This window comes from Procambarus clarkii, chromosome 29, assembly GCF_040958095.1.
Source record: "Procambarus clarkii isolate CNS0578487 chromosome 29, FALCON_Pclarkii_2.0, whole genome shotgun sequence".
In the NCBI taxonomy this organism is placed as follows: Eukaryota; Metazoa; Arthropoda; class Malacostraca; order Decapoda; family Cambaridae; genus Procambarus; species Procambarus clarkii.
Genome location: NC_091178.1, coordinates 27,456,819 through 27,480,533, shown reverse-complemented (window position 1 = coordinate 27,480,533; position 23,715 = coordinate 27,456,819).

The window sequence follows — 23,715 nt, the reverse complement described above, 5'->3', positions numbered from 1 at the left end:
GCGTTGCTTCTGGGAGTATGGGTTCGAGTCACTTCTGGGGTGTGAGTTTTCAGTTGCATATTGTCCTGGGGACCATTCAGGCTTGTTCGCATTTGTGTTCCTCACGTGTGCCCCAAAGAATGAGGTGATTTGGTAAAATGCTATGCCCAAGATTACTATCCGAGTGCCGGCGGTGGGGTGGTTCAAATAGCTTAGGCTATCACCTCATTATGTCCGGTCGTGATGGTCAAGTGGATTAAGGCGTCTTGTACATACCAGTTGCGTTGCTTCTGGGAGTATGGGTTCGAGTCACTTCTGGGGTGTGAGTTTTCAGTTGCATATTGTCCTGGGGACCATTCAGGCTTGTTCGCATTTGTGTTCCTCACGTGTGCCCCAAAGAATGAGGTGATTTGGTAAAATGCTATGCCCAAGATTACTATCCGAGTGCCGGCGGTGGGGTGGTTCAAATAGCTTAGGCTATCACCTCATTATGTCCGGTCGTGATGGTCAAGTGGATTAAGGCGTCTTGTACATACCAGTTGCGTTGCTTCTGGGAGTATGGGTTCGAGTCACTTCTGGGGTGTGAGTTTTCAGTTGCATATTGTCCTGGGGACCATTCAGGCTTGTTCGCATTTGTGTTCCTCACGTGTGCCCCAAAGAATGAGGTGATTTGGTAAAATGCTATGCCCAAGATTACTATCCGAGTGCCGGCGGTGGGGTGGTTCAAATAGCTTAGGCTATCACCTCATTATGTCCGGTCGTGATGGTCAAGTGGATTAAGGCGTCTTGTACATACCAGTTGCGTTGCTTCTGGGAGTATGGGTTCGAGTCACTTCTGGGGTGTGAGTTTTCAGTTGCATATTGTCCTGGGGACCATTCAGGCTTGTTCGCATTTGTGTTCCTCACGTGTGCCCCAAAGAATGAGGTGATTTGGTAAAATGCTATGCCCAAGATTACTATCCGAGTGCCGGAGGTGGGGTGGTTCAAATAGCTTAGGCTATCACCTCATTATGTCCGGTCGTGATGGTCAAGTGGATTAAGGCGTCTTGTACATACCAGTTGCGTTGCTTCTGGGAGTATGGGTTCGAGTCACTTCTGGGGTGTGAGTTTTCAGTTGCATATTGTCCTGGGGACCATTCAGGCTTGTTCGCATTTGTGTTCCTCACGTGTGCCCCAAAGAATGAGGTGATTTGGTAAAATGCTATGCCCAAGATTACTATCCGAGTGCCGGCGGTGGGGTGGTTCAAATAGCTTAGGCTATCACCTCATTATGTCCGGTCGTGATGGTCAAGTGGATTAAGGCGTCTTGTACATACCAGTTGCGTTGCTTCTGGGAGTATGGGTTCGAGTCACTTCTGGGGTGTGAGTTTTCAGTTGCATATTGTCCTGGGGACCATTCAGGCTTGTTCGCATTTGTGTTCCTCACGTGTGCCCCAAAGAATGAGGTGATTTGGTAAAATGCTATGCCCAAGATTACTATCCGAGTGCCGGCGGTGGGGTGGTTCAAATAGCTTAGGCTATCACCTCATTATGTCCGGTCGTGATGGTCAAGTGGATTAAGGCGTCTTGTACATACCAGTTGCGTTGCTTCTGGGAGTATGGGTTCGAGTCACTTCTGGGGTGTGAGTTTTCAGTTGCATATTGTCCTGGGGACCATTCAGGCTTGTTCGCATTTGTGTTCCTCACGTGTGCCCCAAAGAATGAGGTGATTTGGTAAAATGCTATGCCCAAGATTACTATCCGAGTGCCGGCGGTGGGGTGGTTCAAATAGCTTAGGCTATCACCTCATTATGTCCGGTCGTGATGGTCAAGTGGATTAAGGCGTCTTGTACATACCAGTTGCGTTGCTTCTGGGAGTATGGGTTCGAGTCACTTCTGGGGTGTGAGTTTTCAGTTGCATATTGTCCTGGGGACCATTCAGGCTTGTTCGCATTTGTGTTCCTCACGTGTGCCCCAAAGAATGAGGTGATTTGGTAAAATGCTATGCCCAAGATTACTATCCGAGTGCCGGCGGTGGGGTGGTTCAAATAGCTTAGGCTATCACCTCATTATGTCCGGTCGTGATGGTCAAGTGGATTAAGGCGTCTTGTACATACCAGTTGCGTTGCTTCTGGGAGTATGGGTTCGAGTCACTTCTGGGGTGTGAGTTTTCAGTTGCATATTGTCCTGGGGACCATTCAGGCTTGTTCGCATTTGTGTTCCTCACGTGTGCCCCAAAGAATGAGGTGATTTGGTAAAATGCTATGCCCAAGATTACTATCCGAGTGCCGGCGGTGGGGTGGTTCAAATAGCTTAGGCTATCACCTCATTATGTCCGGTCGTGATGGTCAAGTGGATTAAGGCGTCTTGTACATACCAGTTGCGTTGCTTCTGGGAGTATGGGTTCGAGTCACTTCTGAGGTGTGAGTTTTCAGTTGCATATTGTCCTGGGGACCATTCAGGCTTGTTCGCATTTGTGTTCCTCACGTGTGCCCCAAAGAATGAGGTGATTTGGTAAAATGCTATGCCCAAGATTACTATCCGAGTGCCGGCGGTGGGGTGGTTCAAATAGCTTAGGCTATCACCTCATTATGTCCGGTCGTGATGGTCAAGTGGATTAAGGCGTCTTGTACATACCAGTTGCGTTGCTTCTGGGAGTATGGGTTCGAGTCACTTCTGGGGTGTGAGTTTTCAGTTATATATATATATATATATATATATATATATATATATATATATATATATATATATATATTATATATCCACACCTGCATGATTACACATGGAATAATATCACTCCGTCCCACGGACGATAAAAAATTATTGAATTACCACAATTCTTCCAGAATGGAATATAAAATATTACATGGACATTCCTCTCAGTCCTTGGCTAATCAATGTATAGTATGTTCCCATGTGTACCCACACACACGCACATACTGTGTACGTCTGTCTACACAAGACAGAAATCCCTCTGGATTGACAAGATGACAACAAAGGTGACTATCTCCTCGTCCACACTTCACTTCACCTCTACAGGTGCTGTTAGTGACAATGCGAGGGAGCACCTGACTTCGAAGTCAGGCTTAAGAGAATATAAATCACCAGAAATACACACATAAGTATTTACTCATTTATTCAGGCGGCCTCACACACACACACACAATTACCATACATCAGGCACCCCGCTGCGCATGGCTGCTCGTGGCGTTGGAAGCAAGGCGGAGCTTGTACCTCCCGTGGTTTCCTACATACAGGATGTCTTGATGCGTCTTTCGAACCCTCCCTCACAACACGGCTTGGTTCGCACCCTCGACCCACGGCGGTGAAGTGGCACATTCGTACCCGGTAACGTGCACAACGTATAATGTCTTACACATACATGGGAAATCTGCCTTAAAACTCGAATTTCCCCGTTCCCATCGACTGCTACAGAGCACTAGCAGGAATTTGAACGTCTATAATCACTGGTATGGGGATGTACGAGTCTGTTACTGCTCGTATACAAATTACCCACGACCCAGATCTCTACCCACTGTACACAATGTCTTTCTCCCCTTCGAGTGACGACTACGGCCGGATTCTGATCCGTAGGTACTCCTTTATCCAATGGAGTACCTTCCCTTTCACTCCAGCCTGCATCTCTAGCTTTTTCACTAGCCTCTTCTGTGATACTGAATCCAAGGCTTTCTGGCTATCCAAAAATATGCAGTCTGCCCACCCTTCGGTTTCTTGCTTGATCTTTGTTGCCTGGTCGAAGAATTCAACTATCCCTGTGAGGCAGGACTTGCCATCCCTGAACCCATGTTGATGCTGAATTACAAAGTTCCTTCGCTCCAGATAGTCCACTAGCTTTCTTCGCACAATCTTCTCCATCAGCTTGCATGGTATGCAGGTTAGGGACACTGGCCTGTAGTTCAGTGCCTCCTGTCTATTCCCTTCCTTGTATATCGGGACTACGTTAGCTGCTTTCCAAATTTCTGGCAGTTCCCCTGTTGCCAGTGATTTCTTATACACTATGGAGAGTGGCAGGCACAGTTCTTCTGCTCCTTCCTTTAGTGTGTGTGAGTGTGTGTGTGTGTGTGTGTGTGTGTGTGTGTGTGTGTGTGTGTGTGTGTGTGTGTGTGTGTGTGTGTGTGTGTGTGTGTGTGTGTGTGTGTGTGTGAGTGTGTATGTGTGTGTGTGTGTGTGTTTGTGTGTGTGTGTGTGTGTGTGTGTGTGTGTGTGTGTGTGTGTGTGTGTGTGTGTGTGTGTGTGTGTGTGTGTTTGTGTGTAATTACCTCAGTGTAATTACAGGATGAGAGCTACGCTCGTGGTGTCCCGTCTTCCCAGCACTCTTTGTCATATAACACTTTGAAACTACTGACGGTCTTGGCCTCCACCACCTTTTCACCTAACTTGTTCCAACCGTCTACCACTCTGTTTGCAAAAGTGAATTTTCTTATATTTCTCCGGCATCTGTGTTTAGCTAGTTTAAATCTATGACCTCTTGTTCTTAAAGTTCCAGGTCTCAGGAAATCTTCCCTATCGATTTTATCAATTCTTGTTACTATTTTGTATGTAGTGATCATATCACCTCTTTTTCTTCTGTCTTCTAGTTTTGGCATATTTAATGCCTCTAATCTCTCTTCGTAGCTCTTGCCCTTCAGTTCTGGGAGCCACTTAGTAGCATGTCTTTGCACCTTTTCTAGTTTATTGATGTGCTTCTTAAGATATGGGCACCACACAACCGCTGCATGTCCTAGCTTTGGCCAAACAAAAGTCGTGAACAATTTCTTTAGTATATCGCCATCATTGTACTTAAAAGCAATTCTGAAGTTAGAAAGCGTGGCATAGGTTCCTCGCACAATATTCTTTATGTGGTCCTCAGGTGATAGTTTTCTATCTAGAACCACCCCTAGATCTCTTTCTTTATCAGAATTCTTTAAAGATTTCTCACATAATATATAGGTTGTGTGGGGTCTATGTTCTCCTACTCCACATTCCATAACATGGCATTTTTTAACATTAAATTTCATTTGTCAAGTGGTGCTCCATATACGTATTTTGTCCAGGTCATCTTGAAGGGCATGACAATCATCTAAGTTTCTTATCATTTCTATTACCTTAGCATCATCAATAAACATGTTCATATAATTCTGTATATCAACTGGTAGATCATTTATATAGACAATAACATCACTGGTGCAAGAACTGAACCCTGTGGTACTCCACTTGGGACATTTCTGCAGTCCGATACATTGCCTCTGATCACTGCCCTCATTTTTCTATCAGTCAGAAAATTTTTCATCCATGTTAGAAGCTTACCTTTCACCCCTCCAATATTTTCCAGATTTCAGTACAACCTCTTATGTGGAACTCTATCGAAAGCCTTTTTTAGGTCCAAATAGATGCAGTCAACCCAACCATCTCTTTCCTGTAATATCTCTGTTGCTCGGTCATAGAAACTGAGTAAATTCGATACACAGGATCATCCAGATCGAAACCATACTGTCTGTCTGATATTATATCATTTCTCTCCAGGTGTTCTACCCATTTAGTTTTAATTATTTTTTCCAATATTTTGACTATTACACTTGTCATTGATACAGATCTATAATTAAGGGGGTCTTCCCTGCTTCCACTTTTGTAGATTGGAACTATGTTAGCCTTTTTCCACACATCAACTACAACTCCTGTAATCAGGATGCCTGAAAAATCCGTTGAAGTGGAATGCTGAGCTCAGGTGCACATTCTCTCAGAACCCAAGGTGAAACTCCACCGGGACCAACTGCTTTGTTCTTACTGAGCTCCTTCATCATTTTTCCCACTTCGTCTATAGACACCTCTATGTGCTCTATGTTGTCCTCTGGAATTCTTATTGTGTCTGGTTCCCTGAAGATTTCATTTTTTACAAACACACTTTGGACCTTTTCGTTTAATGTTTCACACATTTCCTTTTCATTTTCCGCTAATCTATTTCCTGTTTTCAACCTCTGAATAATATCCTTTACCTGCAATTTGTTGTTTATGATTTTATAGAATAGACCTGGTTCTGTTTTACATTTGTCTGCAATCCCTTTTTCAAAATTTCTTTCTGCCTCTCTCCTCACTACCGTGTAGTTGTTTCTCGCATCTTTGTATTGCTGGTATGTTTGGGGTTTGACCTCTTCCTGTATTGATTCCATTTTTGTGTCTTTTGGTCTCTGGCCCTCTCGCAATTTCTGTTGAACCAATTCTGTTTCCTAGTTCTGCATCTCTGTTTTGGTACAAATTTTTTTGTCCCTTTATCATATATTTCACAAAACTTGACATACATCTCATTCACTTCCTTGCCTAGAAACAAGTTTGTCCAATTATAATGTGTGCACTCACCTATTTGTACTCACCTATTTGTGCTTGTGGGGGTTGAGCTTTGGCTCTTTGGGCCCGCCTCTCAACTGTCAATCAACTGGTGTACAGATTCCTGAGCCTACTGGGCTCTATCATATCTACATTTAAAACTGTGTATGGAGTCAGCCTCCACCACATCACTGCCTAATGCATTCCACCCGTTAACTACTCTGACACTGAAAAAGTTCCTTCTAACGTCTCTGTGGCTCATGTGGGTACTCAGTTTCCACCAGTGTCCCCTTGTCCGCATCCCACCAGTGTTGAATAGTTCATCCTTGTTTACCCGGTCGATTCCTCTGAGGATTTTGTAGGTTGTGATCATGTCTCCCCTTACTCTTCTGTCTTCCAGTGTCGTAAGGTGCATTTCCTCCAGCCTTTCCTCGTAACTCATGCCTCTTAGTTCTGAGACTAGTCTAGTGGCATACCTTTGGACTTTTTCCAGCTTCGTCTTGTGCTTGACAAGGTACGGGCTCCATGCTGGGGCCGCATACTCCACGATTGGTCTTACATGTGTACTCACCTAGTTGTGCTTGCGGGGGTTGAGCTCTGGCTCTTTGGTCCCGCCTCTCAACCGTCAATCAACAGGTGTACAGGTTCCTGAGCCTATTGGGCTCTATCATATCTACACTTGAAACTGTGTATGGAGTCAGCCTCCACCACATTGCTTCCTAATGCATTCCATTTGTCAACCACTCTGACACTAAAACTGTTCTTTCTAATATCTCAGTGGTACATTTAGGCACTCAATTTCCACCTGTGTTCCCTAGTGCGTGTGCCCCTTGTGTAAAATTGCCTGTCTTTATCTACCCTATCACTTCCTTCGAGAATCTTATATGTGGTGATCATGTTCCCCCTAACTCTTCTGTCTTCCAGCGAAGTGAGGTTTAGTTCCCGAAGTCTCTCGTCAGATGGCAAACCTTTTGAACCTTTTCCAGTTTAGTGTTATGCTTGACTAATTACGGAATCCATGCTGGAGCTGCATACTTCAGGATTGGTTTGACATAGGTGGTATATAAAGTTCTGATTGATTCCTTACAAAAGTTACTAAAGGCCGTTCTTATGTTGGCCCAGCTGGCATATGCCGCTGATGTTATCCTCTTGATATGGGCTTCAGGGGACAGGTCTGGCGTGATATCAACCCCCAGGTCTTTCTCTCTCTCTCTGACTCTTAATGAATTACATCTCCCAAATCAAACCTTGTATCTGATCACCTGCTCTTTACACCTATATTCAATTACATTACATTTGCTTGGATTAAACTATAACAATCATATGTTCGGCCATTCTTTCAGCTTGTCTAGGTCTTCTTGAAGCCTCAAGCTGTTCTTGTTTGTCTTAATCCTTCGCAAAATTTGGGCGTCGTCAGGAAACATTGAGAGAAATGAGTCTATACCCTCTGGGAGATCATTTACGTATATCAGAAACAGGATAGGTCCAAGTACAGAGCCCTGTGGGACTCCACTGGTGACTTCACTCCATTCTGAGGTCTCACCCCTCACTGTAACTCTCTGCTTCCTATTGCTTAGGCACTCCCTTATGCACTGGAGCGCCCTACCAGTTACTCCTGCCTGTTTATCTAGCTTATTCATCAGTCTATTATGGGATACAGTGTCAAAGGCTTTCCGACAGTCCAAGAAAATGCAGTCCGCTCATCCTTCTCTTTCTTGCTTAATCTTTGCCACCTGACCATAGAATTTTATTGAACCTGTGAGGCAAGATTTACCCTCCTTGAACCCATGTTTCTGGTTTGTCACGAAGTCCCTTCTCTCCAGATGTGTTACTAGGGTTTACTCACAATCTTCTCCAACAGCTTGCATGCTATAAAAGTTAAAAGACACTGGCCTGTAGTTCAGTGCCTCTTTTCTGTCACCCTTTTTATATATTGGGACTACATTAGCCGTCTTCCACATTTCTGGTAGTTCTCCCGTCTCCAGTGACCTACTACCTCCATTGACCTCCAGTGTTTGAGTGAACTCACCTAGTTGTGCTAGCAGGGGGTTGAGCTTTGGCTCTTTGGTCCCCACCGCGCAACCGTCAATTAATGCACGATTCTTGAGCCCTCTTGTATATAAATTTGAAACTGTGTATGGAATGTGCCTTCCCCACATCACTGCTTAGTCACAGAATGTGTGTGTGTCCACGAGCGAACAGCTCGTGGACACTTTTAGAAATAAGACCATTTAGAAATAGGTAAGCGCGAATATAATGAAACACACACACACACACACACACACACACACACACACACACACACACACACACACACACACACACACACACACACACACACACACACACACACACACACACACACACACACACACACACATATAAGAAGAGAAATGTCGTTGAACGACCAAGTGACAAGACTAAGGAAGACAGAGGGGGCATATACTGAAAGTGACAAGGAAATCTGCGAGGCACTGAATGCCAGTTTCCATGGAGTGTTCACTACCGAGCCTGAGCAGCTCCCATTGTTGGGAGCTGCTCAGATATAGAGGTGACAGCAGAGGAGGTAATGAAACAGTTGACAACTCTAGATGCAACTAAAGCAGTTGGACCAGACAAAGTATCACCGTGGATACTAAAAGAAGCAGCGCAGGCCCTCAGCGTGCCTCTGGCAATGATCTTGACTGAGTCACTTATGTCGGGAGAATTGCCCAGTTGCTGGAAGAAGGCAAATGTCGTGCCGATCTTCAAGAAAGGCGATAGGGAGGAGGCACTTAACTATAGACCTGTATCACTGACAAGCATCCCCTGTAAAATACTGGAAAGAACAATTAGGCTACGACTGGTTGCACACCTGGAGAACATTAGGTTTGTGAACAAACATCAACATGGGTTCTGGACAGAGAAATTGTGCCTAACAAACCTTCTGGAATTCTATGATAAAATAACGAGGATAAGACAGGACAGAGATGGTTGGGCAGACTGCATATTTCTGGACTGCCAAAAAGCCTTTGATACAGTACCGCACATGAGACTGCTGTTCAAACTCGAGAGGCAGGCGGTGGGGGGGGGGGGGGAAAGGTCCTAGCATGAATAAGGAACTACCTAACAGGAAGGAGCCAAAGAGTTACGGTAAGGGGCGAGAAGTCGGACTGGCGAACAGTAACAAATGGAGTACTACAAGGATCGGTGCTGGGACCAATTCTATTTCTTGTATATGTTAACGACATGTTTACAGGCTTAGAGTCTTACATGTCGTTGTTTGCGGATGACGCAAAGTTGATGAGAAGAGTTGTGACAGATGAGGATTGCAGGATCCTCCAAGAGGACCTGAACAGGTTGCAAAGATGGTCAGAGAAATGGCTACTGTAATTCAACACGAGCAAATGTAAAGTTATGGAAATGGGACTAGGAGATAGGAGACCAAAGGGACAGTACACAATGAAGGGGAACAGCCTACCTGTGACGACGCGCGAAAGAGACCTGGGTGTGGAAGTAACACCTAATCATCTCCTGAGGCACATATAAATAGGATAACGACAGCAGCGTACTCTACACTGGCAAAAATTAGAACATCATTCAGAAACCTAAGTAAGGAGGCATTTAGGGCGCTTTACACTGCCTACGTGAGGCCAGTCTTAGAGTATGCCGCCTCATCATGGAGTCCCCATCTGAAGAAGCATATAATGAAACTGGAAAAGGTTCAGAGGTTTGCAACGAGACACGTCCCAGAGCTACGAGGAATGGGGTATGAGGAGCGCCTGAGGGAACTGTGCCTTACGACACTAGAAAGAAGAAGGGAGAGGGGGGGACATGATAGAAACGTATAAAATATTCAGAGGGATTGACAGAGTGGACATAGACGAAATGTTCACACGGAATAGTAACAGAACGAGGGACATGGATGGAAGCTTGAAACTGAGATGAGTCACAGAGATGTTAGGAAGTTTTCTTTTAGCGTGAGAGTAGTGGGAAAATGGAATGCACTTCAGGAACAGGTTGTGGAAGCAAATACTATTCATAATTTTAAAACCAGGTATGATAGGGAAATGGGACAGGAGTCATTGCTTTAAACAACCGATGCTCGAAAGGCGGGATCCAAGAGTCAATGCTCGATCCTGCAGACACAACTAGGTGAGTACAACTAGGTGAGTACACACAAACAAACAAACACACACACACACACACACACACACACACACACAAACACACACACACACACACACACACACACACACACACACACACACACACACACACACACACATAAACACACACACACACACACACACACACACACACACACACACACACACACACACACACACACACACACACACACACACACACACACACACACACACATACACACACACACACACACACACGCAAACACACAAGAAAAATCCAGGACGTTTTTTTCCGTCAGCCAATGAAAATGAAGGAGGGACATCACCAAATACAGGGACAGGGGAGATTGGTGGATACTACCTTTGAATGACTCAACCAGACTGGAGGATTCAGCAGAGACCTGCAGGATATGAAAGAGAGGTTTGGCCGAGACCTTCAGGAAATGCAAGCATTAATACAGAACCATAGGAGTGAGTTAGAGGAAGCCAGAGAGGAGATAAAGAGACTCAGGGAAAATCAGAATTCAAACCAGCACAGGGTATGCAACCTCCTGGAAACAGGGGACGAGTCTGATGGAAGACTCCTTCCAGGGGGACTCTCTTTTGCAGAAATACTGCAAAACAGCTCAAGTTCCAAGGCCGGTGCAAAATGCATTGAACAAATGCTGGAAAGGAAGCGAACAATTATAGTTGTAGGAGTACAGGAACCAGAGGGATCCAATCGGGAGGAGTGCAGGAGAGACCGAACAACCATGACAGAGATCTTAGAGGGAGTGGATATGGAGGAGGCAAATGGCGATATAGAGAAGGTTTTCAGGCTGGACAACTACAAGAAGGAAAGGAAACTATTTATAAAAGTAGTGCTCACGAACGAGGCAACAAAGGTGAAAATCCTATCCAGGAAGAGCAGACTTGTGAGGTCAGGGGGATACGAGGACGTCTTTCTACAAAGGGACATGACAAGGGAGGAGAGAAGGAAGGCTGCAGAAGCAAGGAGGAGACGCAGAGAAAGGGATGGAGATATGGGAACCACAGGACTCAGCTCAGTGTCTCCAGGAACCTCAGAGGGGAGTGGGAATCCCCCCACCAGCAGGCCAGCATCCCCAGGGAGGATTGTAATAGAAGCCTCCCACCAACCAACCCCTCAGCCATCCCCCACCAATCATCTGCACCTCCCAAGACAGTAAAGTCCCCCCTTCAGACCATGCCCCCTCATGTTCCCCGATCCCAGACCCTCCCATGTTCCCCCCATGCCATTTTTCTTCACCAACCCCTACCCCAGACCCACACGGTTCCTGCCCCCCATGCCCTTCCCTGTTTCTCCACCCTGTGCCGATCCCAGTTTCCCCACCCCAAGCTCTCCTCCCTACCCCACCCCCCTCTCTCTCGGAGTCCCCCCTCTCCAGGCTCCCTTCCCCTCCCCAACCCCTGACCTCCCACCACATGCCCCTCCAGCTCTCCCATCACATACCCCCAACTAACCCCCAACCCCGGATCCCCTCAGCCGCATCACGTCAGACCCCCTTAGCCCCCCATGTACCAGATCCTCCCAGCCCACCCTCACACCCCAGACCCCCAGGTCCTCCTTTATGAGGCTCACTCATCCCAGACATCCCTTGCCCCCCAACTCCAGTGGAATCAACAGAAACTGAGAAGGGGACAGAAGAGAGTCAACTTCAAGGTAAAGTACACGAACAGATGGGATTACAAACAAGGTCAGTGAACGTAGGGAAAGAACACAAGAAGTAAACCCAGATGTAATTGGACTCACAGAAACAAAACTCTCAGGAATTATAACAAATGTGGTGTTTCCCCAGGACTACACTGTAATAAGGAAAGAGAGGGAAGGAAGGGGAGGAGGCGGAGTGGCTCTATTGATGAGAAAGGAATGGAGTTTCGAGGAGATGGTTGTTCCGGACTGCGAAGGGTTCAGAGATTTCATAACAGGCACCATGACGATGGGAGGACCAAGAGTAGTAGTAGCAATGATATATAACCCACCACCAAATGAAAGAAGACCCAGGCAATTATCATGGAGAGAGCAGCCACTGCTGCCTGTAGAAACTGATACCATCTGCTCATCATGGGGGACTTTAATCATGGAAGGATAGACTGGAAAAACAGAGAACCACATGGACGTGAGGAAACATGGAGAGCGAAACTGCTAGAGGTGACGAATATAAACTTTTTAAGTTAGCATGTCAAGGGTCCTACGAGAATGAGAGGCAATGATGAACCAGCAAGACTCGACCTATTATTCAATCTGAACGGTTCAGACATAAAGGAAATCGGTCTTGAAGCCCTCGTGGGTATGGGTGATCACAGTGTAATGTTGTTTGAATATCTGGTCGAAGAAGAGTTAATGTACTCAAGGAAGGGACCAGAAAACAAGAGGCCGGCCTTCCGGAAGGGAAACTATGAGAAGATGAGAAAATTCCTAACTGAAATAGTTTGGGAAATAGAGCTCAGAGGAAAGACAGTACAAGACATGATGGACTACATCACACAGAAGTGTAAGAAGGCAGCACACAAGTTCGTCCCAGTCCAAAAGGAAAAAAATGAAATGGAGATGAGAAACCCATGGTTTAATCAGAGTTGTAAGCTAGCAAAGCAGCTAAGTAAAAGGGCATGGAGAAACTGTAGAAACAACAGAACACTAAAGAACAGAGAAAGATACAAGAACGCCAGGAATGAATACGTCAGGGTGAGAAGAGAGGTAGAGAGGCAATATGAAAATGACATAGCGAGCAAGGCAAAGCCTCAACCCAAACTGCTGCATAGCCACATCTGGAGGGAAACAGCAGTGGAGGAACAGGTAATGAAACTGAGGATTGGGGAAGAAAGATTCACATCAAATGACAAGGAAGTGTGCGAGGAACTCAATAAGAAATTCCAGGAAGTCTTCACCTCAGAGCAAGGAGAAGTCCCAGAGATAAGGGAGGGAACATCAACCCAGGCACCACTAGAGGAGTTTGTTATTACCAGTGGGGAGGTGAGGAAGCATCTGCTAGATTTGGACGTGACAAAGGCTATAGACCCGGATGGAATCTCACCATGGATTCTAAAGGAAGGAGCAGAAGCTCTGTGCCTACCACTCTCCATAGTGTACAACAAGTCACTGGTGATAGATGAACTGCCAAAAATTTGGAAGACGGCCAACGTAGTCCCAATATACAAGGGTGATAGGCAGGAGGCACTGAAATACAGGCCAGTGTCCCTAACTTGCATTCCATGCAAGATGATGGAAAAGATTTTGCGAAAAAACTAGTGGAACATCTGGAGCAAAAGAACTTTGTAACACAACATCAACATGGGTTAAGAGATGGCAAATCATGCCTAACAGGATTAACTGAGTTCTATGACCAGGCAACAAAAATCAGGCAAGAGAGAGAGGGCTGGGCAGACTGCATATTTCTGAACTGCCAGAAAGCTTTTGACACAGTACCACATAAGAGACTAGTGCACAAACTGGAGATGCAGGCAGGAGTGAAAGGGAAGGTACTCCACTGGATAAGAGAGTACCTAAGCAACAGGACACAGCAAGTCACCGAGAGCGGTGAGGTCTCGGAGTGGCGGGGAGTCACCAGTGGAATCCCACAGGGATCAGTCCTTGGACCTATACTGTTTCTGATATACGTAAATGATCTCCCAGCAGGAATTGACTCGTTCCTCTCGATGTTTGCGGATGATGCAAAAATTATGAGGAGGATCAGGACAGAGGAGGATAGTATGAGGCTACAAGATGACCTAGACAAACTGAAGGAATGGTCCGACAAATGGCTACTAACGTTCAACCCAAGTAAATGTAAGGTAATGAAACTAGGAGAGGAACTAGGAAGCCAGTCACTGGATACCGAATGGGAGATGAAGTCCATCACGAAACGGACAGAAAAAAAGATCTGGGAGTTGATATCACGCCAAACCTGTCTCCCGAAGCCCTCATCAAAAGAATAACATCAGCGGCCTATGTGAGACTGGCTAACATCAGAACTGCTTTCAGAAACCTGTGTAAGGAATCCTTCAGAACCTTGTATACCACATATGAAAGGCCAATCCTGGAGTATGCAGTCCCAGCAAGGAGTCCGTACCTAGTCAAGCACAAGACGAAGCTGGAAAATGCTCAGAGGTATGCCACTAGGCTAGTCCCAGAACTAAGAGGCATGATTTATGAGTACAGATTACGTGAACTGCACCTCACGTCGCTGGAAGACAGAAGAGCTAGGGGAGACATGATCACCACATACAAAATTCTCAGGGAAATTGACAGGGTGGACAAGGATGGATTATTTAACACGGGTGGCACACGAACAAAGGGACACAGGTGGAAGCTGAGTATCCAAATAAGCCACAGAGACATAAGGAAGAACTTTTTCAGTGTCAGAGTAGTTAGCAAATGGAATGCACTAGGAAGTGATGTGGTGGAGGCTGACTCCATACACAGTTTCAAATGTAGATACGGCAGAGCCCAGTAGGCTCAGGAATCTGTAAACCAGTTGATTGACGGTTGAGAGGCGGGACCAAAGAGCCAGAGCTCAATCCCCGCATGCACAATTAGGTGATTACAATTAGGTGAGTACTTGATTACAGAAAAGGGGACTACAGAAGGATAAGGGACTACCTGGGAGAAGTGCAGTGGGAGGAAGAAATTCGAGAAAAAACAGTGCAAGATATGATGAACCAAGTCAAATAGAACTGCAAGGAGGCTGAAGAGAGATTTATTCCAACAGTAAAGGAAAAAAGCAGGAGGGAATATAATAACCCATGGTTTAATAGACAGTGTCAGGAAGCAAAAGTGAGAAGCAGGAGGGAGTGGAGGAAGTACAGAAGACAAAGGACAGAGGACAACAGGATTAGATGTAACAGAGCTAGGAACGATTACATTAACATAAGACGAGTATCGGAAAGAAATTATGTGAATGATATTGCAATCAAAGCGAAAAAGCAACCTAAATTACTACATAGCCATATAAGAAGGAAGATGTCGGTAAATGACCAAGTGACAAGACTGAGGAAAACAGAAGGGGCATATACAGAAAGCGACAAGGAAATCTGCGAGGTACTGAATGCAAGTTTCCATGGAGTGTTCACAACCGAGCCTGAGCAGCTCCCATTGTTAGAGGAGATTACCCTAGATGAAAGACTATCAGATATAGAGGTGACAGCAGAGGATGTAATGAAACAGTTGACAACACTAGATGCAACTACAGCAGTTGGACCAGACAAAGTTTCACCGTTGATACTGAAAGAGGCAGCGCAGGCTCTCAGCGTTCCTCTGGCAATGATCTTTAATCAGTTACTTATGTCGGGAAAGTTGCCCAGTTGCTGGAAGGAGGCAAATGTCGTTCCGATTTTCAAGAAAGGAGATAAGGAGAAGGCACTTAACTACAGACCCGTATCACTAACAAGCATCCCCTGCAAAATACTTGAAAGAATTGGAGAGCATTGGGTTTGTAAACAAACACGAACCTGGATTTTGGACAGGGAAATCATAACTAACAAACCTTTTGGTATTTTATGATAAAGTAACACGGATAAGGCATGACAGAGAAGGCTGAGCAGACTGCATATTTTTAGACTGCCAAAAGGCCTTTCATACAGTACCGCACATGAGACTGCTGTACAAACTTGAGAGGCAGGCAGGAGTAAGCGGAAAGGCCCTAGTATGGGTGAAGAACTACCTAACAGGAAGGAGCCAGAGGGTAATGGTAAGGGGCGAGAAGTCGGGCTGGCGAACAGTAACGAGTGGAGTACCTCAAGGATCGGCCCTGGGACCAATCCTCTTTCTAATTGACGTAAATGATATGTTTACAGGAATGGAATCCTACATGTCAATGTTTTCGCGGATGATGCAAAATTAATGAGAAGAGTTGTGACAGATGAAGATTGTAGGGTCCTCCAAGAGGACCTGGACCGGTTGCAGAGATGGTCAGAGAAATGGCTACTGGAGTTCAACACGAGTAAATGTAAAGTTATGGAAATGAGATCAGGTGATAGGCCATCAAAGGGACAGTACACAATAAAAGGGAACTGCCTACCAGTAACAATTTGAGAAAGAGACCTGGGAGTGGACATAACACCTAATCTAACTGTTGTTTAAGATTCGCTACTTGGAACAAAGAGCTCCAAGCAGCACGGGCTATGGTGAGCCTGTAGATAATCTAACTCCGGAGGCACATATAAATAGGATAACGACAGCAGCGTACTCTACACTGGCGATAATTAGAACTTCATTCAGAAACCTTCGTGAGGAGGCTATTAGTGCGCTTTACACTGCCTACGTCAGACCAGTCTTTGAGTATGCCGCGCCATCATGGAGCCCCCACTTGAAGAAACACATAAGGAAACTGGAAAAAGTTCAGAGGTTTGTGACGAGGCTTGTCCCAGACTTACAAAGGATGGGATATGGAGAGCGTCTGAAGGAACTCAACCTTACGACACTAGAAAAAAGAAGGGAGAGAGGGGATAAGATAGGGATATATAAAATACTCAGGGGAATTGACAAAGTGGAAATAGATGAAATGTTCACACGTAATAGTAACAGAACGAGGGGACATGGGTGGAAGCTGGAAACTCAGATGAGTCACAGAGATGTTAGAAAGTTTTCATTTAGCGTGAGAGTAGTTGAAAATGGAATGCACTTGGGGAACAGGTTGTGGAAGCAAACTCTATTCAAAATTTTGATATTAGGTATGATAGGGAAATGGGACTGGAGTCATTGTTGTAAACAACCGATGGCTAGAGAGAAGGGATCCAAGAGTCAATGCTCAATCCTGCAAGCACAAATAGGTGATTACAAATAGGTGAGTACACACACACACAAAAGCACATGCAAATAATGGTTCTCTACGCTCTATCACTTCCCTATATTCTTTAGCAAGTCGTAATATAGAATTTATACACAACATATTTGAAAAGCCGTAAGATTAGAATATTCCATGAATAGTTCAACTCGCTCTGCCAAGAATATCAACTGGCAGGAAAGTGGTGAGGCTGGGGAAGGCGAAGTGTCTCACCGCTGTCTCCTGTTTGATGCTTAACTCTCTTGTCTTGCGTAACCTTCTTCTGAATCTCAGAGCTGTCAATAGTGGAAGAGATAACGAGATGTTAGAGATCACGAGGGGCTACAGATAACGAGGTGTTAGAGATCACGAGGGGCTACAGATAACGAGGTGTTAGAGATCACGAGGTGTTAGAGATAACGACGTGTTAGAGATAACGACTTGTTAGAGATAACGACGTGTTAGAGATAACGACGTGTTAGAGATAACGACGTGTTAGAGATAACGACGTGTTAGAGATAACGACGTGTTAAGAGATAATGAGGTGTTAGAGATAACGAAGTGTTACGGTATTGGCACCATTGTCTGAGTGTGGCATGGCAGTTCCCGCTCCATCTATGAGTCTGCACTCAAACTCCCCTGATATTGGATGCTACATGGACAACACTATCTATGGCGTGTCAGGGTCAAATGGCTCTGGTGTTCTGCCCTGGTTACCAAGAGAGGTCGCCGTAGAAGACCTTTGGATGGCGTATCAAGATCAGCGCCATCTGTTGTGCTTCAGAGCATAATGTCAACTCCCCGGTGAGTGAGTGTTACCTCATGGTCTCCCCAGTGCACCGTCCATCTAATTGATGACGTTTTATGTCCACAGAAGTGACGTGTGGAGGTGATTGTACTGAGAAAGGCAGTTTACCTTGGGCCGTCCACGTACTCTCAGCTTGGTCCTGGAAGAAGACTGAGTAAGCCGGTGTCGATCAAGGCAGTGTGTTAGCTGCTAAATTACGCAGTGTTGATAGAGATCGACGTACCCGGGATTGGCTTAGGAGAGTAACGGACGACAGTGAGGTGCCTATTGTGAAGTGCTGCTTGTAGGCTGCTACAGGCTTCTGACAGGGGTTAGCGACCTCTATATATGGTTGTTTGTGACCCCTGTCAGGGTGTTGCTGAAGGCCTCTGCCAGTGGGTTGCTGAAGGCCTCTGCCAGTGGGTTGCTGAAGGCCTCTGCCAGTGGGTTGCTGAAGGTCTCTGCCAGTGGGTTGCTGAAGGCCTCTGCCAGTGGGTTGCTGAAGGCCTCTGCCAGTGGGTTGCTGAAGGCCTCTGCCAGTGGGTTGCTGAAGGCCTCTGCCAGTGGGTTGCTGAAGGCCTCTGCCAGTGGGTTGCTGGAGAGCGAAATTGGGGTTTAGGCACTTAGTGAGACTGTCAGTGGACTGGCCCACTTAAAAGGTGAACTCGCCAGTGTTTGTCAGTACACGTGCGCATGGTACTGGGCGGTGGAAATGCTGGAGTGGGTGAATACTGCCAACGTAGTAGTGTCCTGAGTGAAAGTGCCACTACTGTATATACGTGTAGCCATAGTCTATTTTATCTACGATATTTTTAATGGTGACGGTAAACATATATTTTTATTGGTGAAGGTAATTATATTATAGAAAAGAATAGTGTATTGTGTATCCCCCCCTTACTCTTTATTGCACTATATCACCATTTCTTTAAATCATACTACCGACATGTGGTCAGATACACTAAAAATGGTTAAAACATCAAGAACCTGGTTACTGATCCTAAGTGGCCGTAACACGAAGTGTTAGAGATAACGAGGTGTTCGTAATGTGAACTGTCTCTTGTAATGGAGCCAGAACTTAAGTTACTATCAGAGAAGCGAGCGAAAGAGTCTTAGTGACAGATGCCCAAAAATTAGTTAAAGAATTGTCAACGAGCTGGTAACGATTTTACGAAACAGATACAAAAGTTACGGAAATTTAAGCTATATGAGCGAGAGGCTTTTGAAGTATTTGCAAAAGTTAGCAAACTTTGGGTGAGGGAAACGTTGGTGAGGAGAGATGTTGCCAAACTCCGGCAGAAATGATTGAAGTTAGCAAGGTGTTAATGAGAAATAAAGACAGACAAGAGAATTTACATGCCATATATAAAACTTATTAAAAAGTTAACGAGTGACATTAAAATTAAATATTAATTATGATCATCATTATTAACAAAATTGTAATGATTGCTGTTGTTAACATTATTGTTGCTATTTTTATGATTTTTATTACTATTACGGCTTTCATAATTAATAGTTTTCATTATCTTTAGTAATTTTAAATGTTTAGAATTTAAAACACTTAACATTTTTATTATTTAAACACTTACATTTATTATTTTATGAAAGAGTCTATCGCACGTAACCCGGAAATACCGCCTCGCCCAGTCAACACCTTCCTCACGACTAGCTAAGATGACAGGAACACACATACATAAGAGATACATATAATATCCCACTATGGGAGCACCATAGCAGGCTTTCTGGCCAATGGTAGGTGCACTGGGCTCCAGCCTCCCTCTCACTCTAAGAAAGTGAAGCCGCATCAGATGACCACACCTAAGCTGGTCAGGCTGCTTCACACTACGAAGCTCATATGGTTATGCCAAGACTGCAAGGTGAGGGCTGGAGGAGAGGCACTTGTCATCTCCACCTGAATGGACGGCACAGCAAGGCTCACATTATCTGCAAGACTGCTCCCTACCACCATAATGTGTCTTGCCTCGTTTAAGAGAGAACGTTTGCCACACACACGTTGAATCTCCTCCACACTCATGCATATATATACGCTGCAGGGGTGAGAGCGAAGGTGTATTCTTTGTGAATGGTGAAAACACGAGACGTATAATTTGTTAAAGTCAATTTCCATATATAGATTTCTCGTATAGCTACAGTCACCCAAGGGAAGCTTGTGTGGTAGCCTCAGCACGCGAGTACTTGAGTGGCATATGAACTAAACATTTTGAATTAAATATATGTAATAAGTAATATAACTATTTTTGCCTAACAAATTAAACTGGGTAGTAGAACGACGGACTCGTTTCATGCAGATCGGGGTTCAATCCCCGACCATCCAAGTGGCTGGGCAGCATTCCTTCGCCCCGTCCCATCCCGAATTCTTATCCCGACCCCCTCCAAGTGCTATATAGTAGTAATAGCTTGGCGCTTTCCCTAATAACTCCATCTTGCGCCTCCGACCCCTCTCCATACTTCTCTCCCGTCCTCTTTCACTCCTATCCCTCGTCTACCCTCTCTACTTCAATTTCTTCTCTCCATCTTACATCTACCTCTTTCCTTCCTTCCTTCTCCTCTTCCTCACCTAATCATCACTCTTACAATTAGAGTCACCAGGGAAGAAAACTTCAAGAAAACCCACAAAGGAGGATGTCCTGAGTTTTCTGGGAAGCTCCATTAAATTGTGTGAGAGCTGCCAGTCTTCCTCCCACAGTGACACCTCTAATGGTTCACGTCTCAGACAACACACCCAACTTGTTTTGTATTTTTCTACTATATAGTCGTAATGGTTTGGAGCTTTTCCCTGATAATTCCCTCCCTCACTAACTATTGTCTGGGTTTCACATGTATGAAGTAAATATGAATATATATAAGCTCACTGTGTATGAAAATAAGGAAAAAGAAGGGATAAAACAATTAGTGAAACATCAGAGACCAAACAAACAAACTTGGCCTAGTGGACCAAACTCTCACAAGTCAAGCCTGGCCTCGGGTCGGGCTTGGGGAGTAGAAGAACTCCCAGAACCCCATCAACCAGGTATCAACTAGGTATCAGGAATGTCGAGCACCAGGCGTTGACAAGTGCCAGGCGTTGAAAAGGTTCCAGAGGTTGAAAAGGTTCCAAGCATTGACAAGTGCCAGGCGTTGACAAGTGCCAGGCGTTGACAGGTGCCAGGCGTTGACAGGTGCCAGGCGTTGACAAGTGCCAGGCGTTGACAAATGCCAGGCGTTGACAAGTGCCAGGCGTTGACAAGTGCCAGGCGTTGACAAGTGCCAGGCGTTGACAAATGCCAGGCGTTGACAAGTGCCAGGCGTTGACAAGTGCCAGGCGTTGACAAGTGCCAGGCGTTGACAAGTGCCAGGCGTTGACTAGTGCCAGGCGTTGACTAGTGCCAGGCGTTGACAAGTGCCAGGCGTTGACTAGGGCCAGGCGTTGACAGGTGCCAGGCGTTGACAAGTGCCAGGCGTTGACAAGTGCCAGGCGTTGACAAGTGCCAGGCGTTGACAAGTGCCAGGCGTTGACAAGTGCCAGGCGTTGACAAGTGCCAGGCGTTGACAAGTGCCAGGCGTTGACAAGTGCCAGGCGTTGACTAGTGCCAGGCGTTGACTAGTGCCAGACGTTGACAAGTGCCAGGCGTTGACTAGGGCCAGGCGTTGACAGGTGCCAGGCGTTGACAAGTGCCAGGCGTTGACAAGTGCCAGGCGTTGACAAGTGCCAGGCGTTGACAAGTGCCAGGCGTTGACTAGTGCCAGGCGTTGACTAGTGCCAGGCGTTGACTAGTGCCAGGCGTTGACAAGTGCCAGGCGCTGACTAGTGCCAGGCGCTGACAGGTGCCAGTCGTTGACATGTGCCAGGCGTTGACAAGTGCCAGGCGTTGACAAGTGCCAGGCGTTGACATGTGCCAGGCGTTGGCAAGTGCCAGTCGTTGACAGGTGCCAGTCGTTGACAGGTGCCAGTCGTTGACAGGTGTCAGGCGTTGACAAGTGCCAGGCGTTGACAAGTGCCAGGCGTTGACATGTGCCAGGCGTTGGCAAGTGCCAGTCGTTGACAGGTGCCAGTCGTTGACAGGTGCCAGTCGTTGACAGGTGTCAGGCGTTGACAAGTGCCAGGCGTTGACAAGTGCCAGGCATTGACAAGTGCCAGGCCTTGACAAGTGCCTGGCATTGACAAGTGCCAGGCCTTGACAAGTGCCAGGCGTTGACAAGTGCCAGACGTTGACAAGTGCCAGGCGTTGACAAGTGCCAGGCGTTGACAAGTGCCAGGCGTTGACAAGTGCCAGGCCTTGACAAGTGCCTGGCATTGACATGTGCTGGGCTCAGACCGACACGGCGCCTTCACCAAGTGAAACTATAAGTATTCACTTATTTTCGGGTTTTACTTATATACTGCATACAAATTTAGAATTCTATAATTAATTCTTCCATATAATTAGCATATAATTAACAATTTCTCTATAGCCGTTGTCTAAGGGTTAATTAGACAATAAGACTTAAAATATATTTTAAACGAAGTTGTCCTGAACTGCACCACTTACATGATTTGCGAACTCATTGTTGATGATAAGTGTTGATGAAAAGCAGCTCAGTTAAAGTTACACAGTACTGTGGACTAATCACCTTATTAGGTTAGAGGATACTGGTAAGTAAGCTTTCTTTAACATATAAACAACACATCTCATAACCTGAATTTATTGTATCAATGTATCAAAACATAATAACTTAAAATGGAATGTCTGCTTGTTTGTCAAAGGCTTGAAGCCAGATATTTGGGCCAATTATATAGGGATTCTCATAGGCTGGTTGGGGTCGGCCCCAAATGTGTTTCAAACATGAGAATGGTACATATGAAATGTTCTTCTCAATTTTCGTAGATTTAAGTTACTTCTTGAGTGCAAATATTTAGTTACAGCAGTGGAGGGAGTGTGTATTGAAGATGGTGATAGTGATGGTGGTAGGTGGGGAGGGTAACTCTGTGTGCAGGCAGAGGAAATGTATGTGTGGAATGATGGGAGCATGTGTGTGTGTTTGGTGATGTGAATGTGGGCGGAGACGGGAAGTGTGTATGTGGGTGGAGACGGGCAGTGTGTATGTGGGTGGAGACGGGTAGTGTGTATGTGGGTGGAGACGGGCAGTGTGTATGTGGGTGGAGACGGGTAGTGTGTATGTGGGTGGAGACGGGAAGTGTGTATGTGGGTGGAGACGGGCAGTGTGTATGTGGGTGGAGACGGGTAGTGTGTATGTGGGTGGAGACGGGTAGTGTGTATGTGGGTGGAGACGGGCAGTGTGTATGTGGGTGGAGACGGGTAGTGTGTATGTGGGTGGAGACGGGTAGTGTGTATGGGGTGGAGACGGGCAGTGTGTATGTGGGTGGAGACGGGCAGTGTGTATGTGGGTGGAGACGGGAAGTGTGTATGTGGGTGGAGACGGGCAGTGTGTATGGGGGTGGAGACGGGTAGTGTGTATGTGGGTGGAGACGGGCAGTGTGTATGTGGGTGGAGACGGGTAGTGTGTATGTGGGTGGAGACGGGTAGTGTGTATGTGGGTGGAGACGGGTAGTGTGTATGTGGGTGGAAACGGGCAGTGTGTATGTGGGTGGAGACGGGTAGTGTGTATGTGGGTGGAGACGGGCAGTGTGTATGTGGGTGGAGACGGGTAGTGTGTATGTGGGTGGAGACGGGCAGTGTGTATGTGGGTGGAGACGGGTAGTGTGTATGTGGGTGGAGACGGGCAGTGTGTATGTGGGTGGAGA